At 42.1% G+C, this 6000-nt stretch overlaps 1 long non-coding RNA gene across 1 annotated transcript in view; it reads left to right on the top strand.

Annotated features, from left to right (window-relative positions):
- Nucleotides 1-4451: 4451 nt before the first annotated feature.
- LOC118908801 (uncharacterized) overlaps nt 4452-6000 on the top strand; it is a 163560-nt gene continuing 162011 nt past the window's right edge. Inside the window, exons 1-2 of the long non-coding RNA XR_008994641.1 lie at nt 4452-4628; nt 5223-5400. This is a non-coding gene — a long non-coding RNA (uncharacterized LOC118908801). The remainder of the gene's footprint in view (nt 4629-5222; nt 5401-6000) is intronic.

The raw sequence follows: 6000 nt of genomic DNA, 5'->3' as shown, positions 1-6000 counted from the left end.
AAAATATTTGTAGACATTGCCAAACTGCTTTATATATCTCACATCATAAGATGGCATGATCATCTTCAACTCATTTTTCTAAATAGATTCAGAAACATTTTCATATTTGTAATTCTTTCATTTTCATTTATTTCAATTATAATTTTTGAATAATTTAACCATTTGGCTTTTATTAGCTATTTTATTACTCTGTTTTCCTCCCTGAACCTCTCTGACCTCTCTGCAGCACTGGGTTAGTCCCCAACCTAAACCACGGAGCGACAAGTAACCAGAGAAGATAGCAGAGGCTGAGAGAAAGGAAATGTTGGGGAAGGACTTTGAGGCTGCTTATTGTAGATTATTGCTTTTAGAGTGTTTCTCATGTATAGCATGACCATATTTTAAGTATCAAGGTAGAAAACAATAGCTTACTACAGTTGCATACTGAAGCAATGAGCTTATTTTTCATATGCATGGTGAAATCCTAAAGCAAGCAGGCCAGGGCTCTCAGGAAACTCAACAATGTCCTCATGGGATCAGTATCCATCTGATCTCTATTTCTGCATGCTGTATATGTAACTTTTCTCCTCTTCTTCTAATTTTGAAGCATGCTTGGAAGGAACAGAATTGGGATTCCAACAAATTCCTATCAATGATAGCAGACATGTGGGGCACTTGCCCAGGGAAGAATTTTCCCTGCTCCACTTTCATTTCTGTCAATTGAATGGTGTCTTCCACCTCTGGGTTTACATTTCCTTCAGGAAGCACACACTTGGTGTTCACTCAAAGCCATGGCACACATTAGCTGTGCCCTGATTGTTTATGAGAATGACTTTAAAGAGGGCTGGACATTTAAAATGAGCTCAATCAATATTAGGAATGATGTTAGTTATTTCTCACATGTTTTTATTTTTTTCATCATCAAAAATCCCAATAGAACCTTCATTTTCCTATGTTAGAGATGAATAAAGTGAGAAATGGGGCTATGTATCTTGATTGGGACATTTTGCAAAGTGGCAGGACTGAGATATGAAATGAAACAATCTAAGACCATCAAACTCACTTAAGCATTAAATATCACTGTCATCCCAAACCACTTGTAATGGTCATTGGCCTTTTAAAAGTTATTTCTCTGTCTGCCTGTATAATCTCCCAGCAATGCATTCCATGGGCACACACTGAGGTCATAAATTGGCTCTATCTTTGGCTCTGGCCCTGAGTGTCAGCCACATATTATAACATTTCCAGTCTGGACTGGCATTAAACCACAGGCAGGAATGTCTTTTGGTAGATTCTAAAATCAGATGAGAATGTCCCCATATGGTGCTTACTGGGAGGCCAGAATCCTCTATGAACAAAATTAAGTACCTGGGCTTTTCAAGGACAAGGATTCAAGATGCTGGTAGCAAAACAATGTTGCCTCCTATGACATTGAATCAAGAAAATCTATTCCTATTAGAAGTCTATGCTCCATTCCCTTGGGAGGAGGGATGTCCTGGGTAGTAAAAATGGTCTACAGAACTCAGGGTGCATGATTAGTTAAATTGGAAGAGGGCAAATATGAAAAATTATGAAAACTCCTGCAGGTCTGCTGGCAGTTCTGGTTGGTGCCAGGAAACCCAGAGGATGTAACTGCAGCTTGGTAGCTGATCTCACTGTGGCATTAACAGGCACAAGAGCATCTCTTGCAAGCTTATGTATAAATTGTTTATATTTTGGGAAGGGAATTCAAAATGAATCTTAAATTTTATTGACATTAATTGAAATATAACATTATGTAAGTTTAAGGCATACAGTGTGTTGATTTGATACACTTATATATCACAATGTGATTACCAATATAGTATTAGCTAACACCTCTATCACATCAAATGATTATAATTTATTTTCTGTGTGAGAGCATTTAAGATCTAGTGCTTTAGCAACTTTTAAGTATATAATAAAGTGTTGCTAACTATAATTACTATGTTGTGCATTACATCCTCAGAACTTACCTTTTTACTGAATGTAAGGACCTTGAACCAACATCTCTCCAATATACCCAACCCTCAGCTCCTGGTAACCACCATTTTATTCTTTTTCTATGACTTAAATTTTTTGGATTCCACATTCAAGTGATACCATGCAATATTTGTCATTATCTGTTTGACTTATCTCTGAAAGGCACCTTCTCTGAGAGACTGTGAACACCAAGAGAAGAGGATTTACACAACTGTGCACAAGTACCTGGAAAAATGGGAGACACTGAACATGTATTTCGAATAAAGTACAGGTAATTTTTCTTTTTTTTAATTGTACGTTTACCACCATTTCCTACAGGATATTCAGGACCAATTTTGAAATCAAATATGTAATTATTTGAATGATTAGATAAGGATTTTTAAAAATATGGATTGAGCTGATGTGGTAACTCAGACACAATAATCTATCAATTCAAACTGTATGATCATCTTGATCACCAAGCTCTTAAAAATTTTCCATCTTTTAAAAATTCATTTCACAACACTTTTCTGATTCATTCTTTGTGCAACTCTTGACTGAAAGATTTTTTACTCCAGGCTTTGGGCTTTTATTATTTAGATGAAGGAATAAACAAAATGCACAAAAGAAGACAGACAGACAAAATCCTGGCAGTTATAATACAAGTAGGAATGTCAGATTTAGAATTTGCACTGTTTCCCTTTGAGTGTAAATGGATAAGATTTGCCACCTGTTATCAAATCAAATAATCATTGTCAATGTAATATATGCCTTAATGAGAAAGTGCCTACTTGCATTATAATATGATGTTCATGATCCTTAAATAAAATTCATAATCCTTAATGAAAGTACTTTTTGAAAATTATAAATAGCTTATATACATAAAAGTGAAACTAATCAGTTTCCCATAAATATCTTCACAGGCTGCATCCAAGTCATCAGAATTAAGTTTAGATTCTGAGTCACTGATGTCCATAGAGTCCCACGTAACATCTCCCTGTGTGCCGTTACAACAGATGTTGATGTTGCATTTATCAATAAAAAATCATTCCTTTGTTGTCCTGAGACTTCCCTACATGATGCTAATACCAGTTCTGCAAAATTTTACGCTGGGGATCTCAACAGAAAATGTCAATGGTAGGTTTTCAGACCAAGTTTATGTGTGTATATGCAATGACAATGTGTTCTCTGAAATGCCGTTAATTATACAAAGTTTTTTTTTTTCCTGGAGGATGGAAAATGTAAGAAAATGTGCACACTAAAATTGATGAAACTAAAAATTGATGTTGAAATTGTTTGTAAAAGGAGCACTAATAGTCCGTCTCACTCTTGGAGACTTCATAGATAACATGGATCCACAGGGGAGAGACCCTACCCAGATGGAAAGAATGAGTGCGGAAGAGGTGAGGTGAGAAGAAACGTGTATCATGGCGATTTATTAACAGAGCGGTGGTTTGAGGAGTGGGCTCAGCCAAGAGTTAGTGCTGAGTACCTCAGGGACCTGTTCAGATTCAAATCCTGTTCCTATTTGCAGAAATTGGGGGATCATAGGGAAGATAACAAGACTGGAGGTGAGGGATGTGAGCTTGAAATAGCCTTATTATATGAACTTCAATAAAAGGAGAATCTTCTCTGTCACTCTGTTCACTACAGGCGAGGAGGCTCCGAAGGGATTAATACAGATGAAGTTTCCATATTCTCTTGAGATTTCAGTGCAGTGAGGATTCAAAAATCTTACCAGAAAACTAAACTGTGGATGGAGAGCTGCGCCTGGGCACTCAGACACAGCAATCAGACCTGGAACGGGGTGCACCAGGAAGCTTCTTGGAGGAGCATATCAGGAAGTGCTCCAGCACGGGGAGCAGGGAGTGAGGCAAGCTGGGGAGGCGGGAGACAAGAGGAAGGAGTGTGTCCCTGCCACAGCAGGGCCATGTGAAGAGGCCAACGCATCTGAAGGACCGCTGGGAACAGTGACCCGTGAGGTTGTCAGGAGCACAAGGGGCAGAACACAAAGGGCAGAGCACGGGGGAGAGAGGGAGAGGGAGTCAGGAAGGGGTGCAGGGGCAGCCCACGGAGGAATGCGTGTGGCGTTGGGGAATTTTGAACGTGTCAGCGTTGTTCCTTGAAACGTGACGCCCGGCGCATGAGGTCCGCCTGTCAGGAAGGCAGCACAAGTGAGGATGGTCGGTGTGCACCGGGCAGGTCATGGAGGCAGAGAGGGTTCCCGGGCTCGCGGACCCGCAGGGCCCCGGAGTGCTCTTGTTCACCTCCCCGCTTCCTCACGCCCTCCTCCCAGCCGGGGTGCAGGTCCCCGCCCCTCAGTCACTTTGCACGTGCACGAGATCCACAGACGTGCGATCCCGAGCGGCGGCTCACTGCGCCACCTGGCGTCCGCACGCGGGAGGCCGCGCGCAGTCTTCGCAGCAGCTGCGCACAAAGGTCCGCCTCGCGCGGAGACGGTCCGGACAGGTGAGCCGGCAGGGGGCGCAGGGGGCGCCGGGGGCGGCGGGGGGCCTTTTCCCGGCGTTTCCTCGCTGGCCCGGGGAGCCCGCCGCGGGGTTGCCAGAGGCCCGTGGATTTCCCCACGCGAACCTCGTGATCGTCTCGGTTGTCTCAGCACAGCGCTTTCCTACTGCGGGATGATGAGGCGACAGTTACATCTAATATTGGTAATTATGAGTGTGTATCAGGGATGAAGGGATGAAGAAGACACACCCCAGCAGGGCGCGGCTTTGTTTCGCTGCTCCTGTTCGGTTTCCCTTCCTCCTCCTCCTCCCTTGCCTTTCTTTCGGCTCATCGCTTCCAACAGAGATTCTTTATGACGAAACTCCAGCCCCTCCCCTCTGAGCCCCCCTCTTAGGGCCTCACCCGTGAACAAAAATTATCGTAGTTTCTGAAGTGCTCAAACTGCATCCCCTCCTCCTTTTAACGAGTGAGAAGCTTTAAAAAATTGTTTTATTTTTCCTTTAAGATAGGGTCCCATCCCCGCCTCTGTGGGAAGGTGGGAGCCCGACGACGTGGCTAAGGGCTTTGGTTCCATATGGCCCAACCCTTCCTCCCTGTTTCTTGTGGTTTTTCATTTCGCTGACTCTCCTAAGCCCCCACTCACAGCCCTCCAATTCTCCTTGTAAAATTCCCAGTCATCTCTGAGCAAAAAAGGTTGAGTTCAGTTTACACTGAACTCTTCCCCGTTGCCATAGTACATTTCTGATTAAAATCTGCCCTGATTACTTTTACCAGTGCCTGGCTTTGTCTTTTAACAGGTAGCTGGCCACACAGCTTAGATCTAGATGGGAACCATCCCTGGACCCTAGGACATGACTACCGGACCTCTGAGCTGCATGGAGAATTTTGTCTCATCTCCAGTCTTGCTTGGTTTGGTATCTAGTGGTGAGTACACCCCTGATCCAGTGCTCCGGACCGACAGTCTGTTGAAGCATGGTGAGGACAGATTTTGTTTCTATCATTCTGTGCACAATCTCTGAAACTAGGTTGGGTGACCTTGTAAGGGGATCTGCTGGAATGGAAGTCTTTTTGGGCTCCTTGTTTTGAGTAGGCTTCATTCCCTGACCCCTGGATGAAAAAATACTGTTCTTTCTGGCTCCTTTTATAAATTAAGATGTAATTGTTATATAACATTGAGTTTTAGTTATACAGCAAGATTTGGTACATGTATTTAGTGTGAAATGATTACTATGATACTTTAACATCACCACAAATAGTTATCTATTTCTTGTGATCAGACTTTTCATATTTACTCTTTTAGCAACTTTTAGATATATAGCACCGTATTAATAGTACAGTGTTGTACATTATATCCCAATGGCTTATTTTTCTCATTTTTATTTAAGTATAGTTGATGCACATTTATTAGTTCACATGTACAACATAGTGATTTGACAATTTTATAATTACAAAATGCTCACCTCAGTAAGTGAAGTTACCATCTGTCACCACAAAAAGTCGTTACAATATTAATTCCCTATGCTGTACTTTTCATCCCCATGACTTTATAACTGGAAGTTTGTAACTCTTTATTCC

The sequence above is a fragment of the Manis pentadactyla genome, chromosome 18 (genome assembly GCF_030020395.1).
Source record: "Manis pentadactyla isolate mManPen7 chromosome 18, mManPen7.hap1, whole genome shotgun sequence".
NCBI classification, from domain to species: domain Eukaryota; kingdom Metazoa; phylum Chordata; class Mammalia; order Pholidota; family Manidae; genus Manis; species Manis pentadactyla.
The sequence above is the reverse complement of the archived record's forward strand: the minus strand, read 5'-3'. Positions and strand labels throughout refer to the sequence as shown.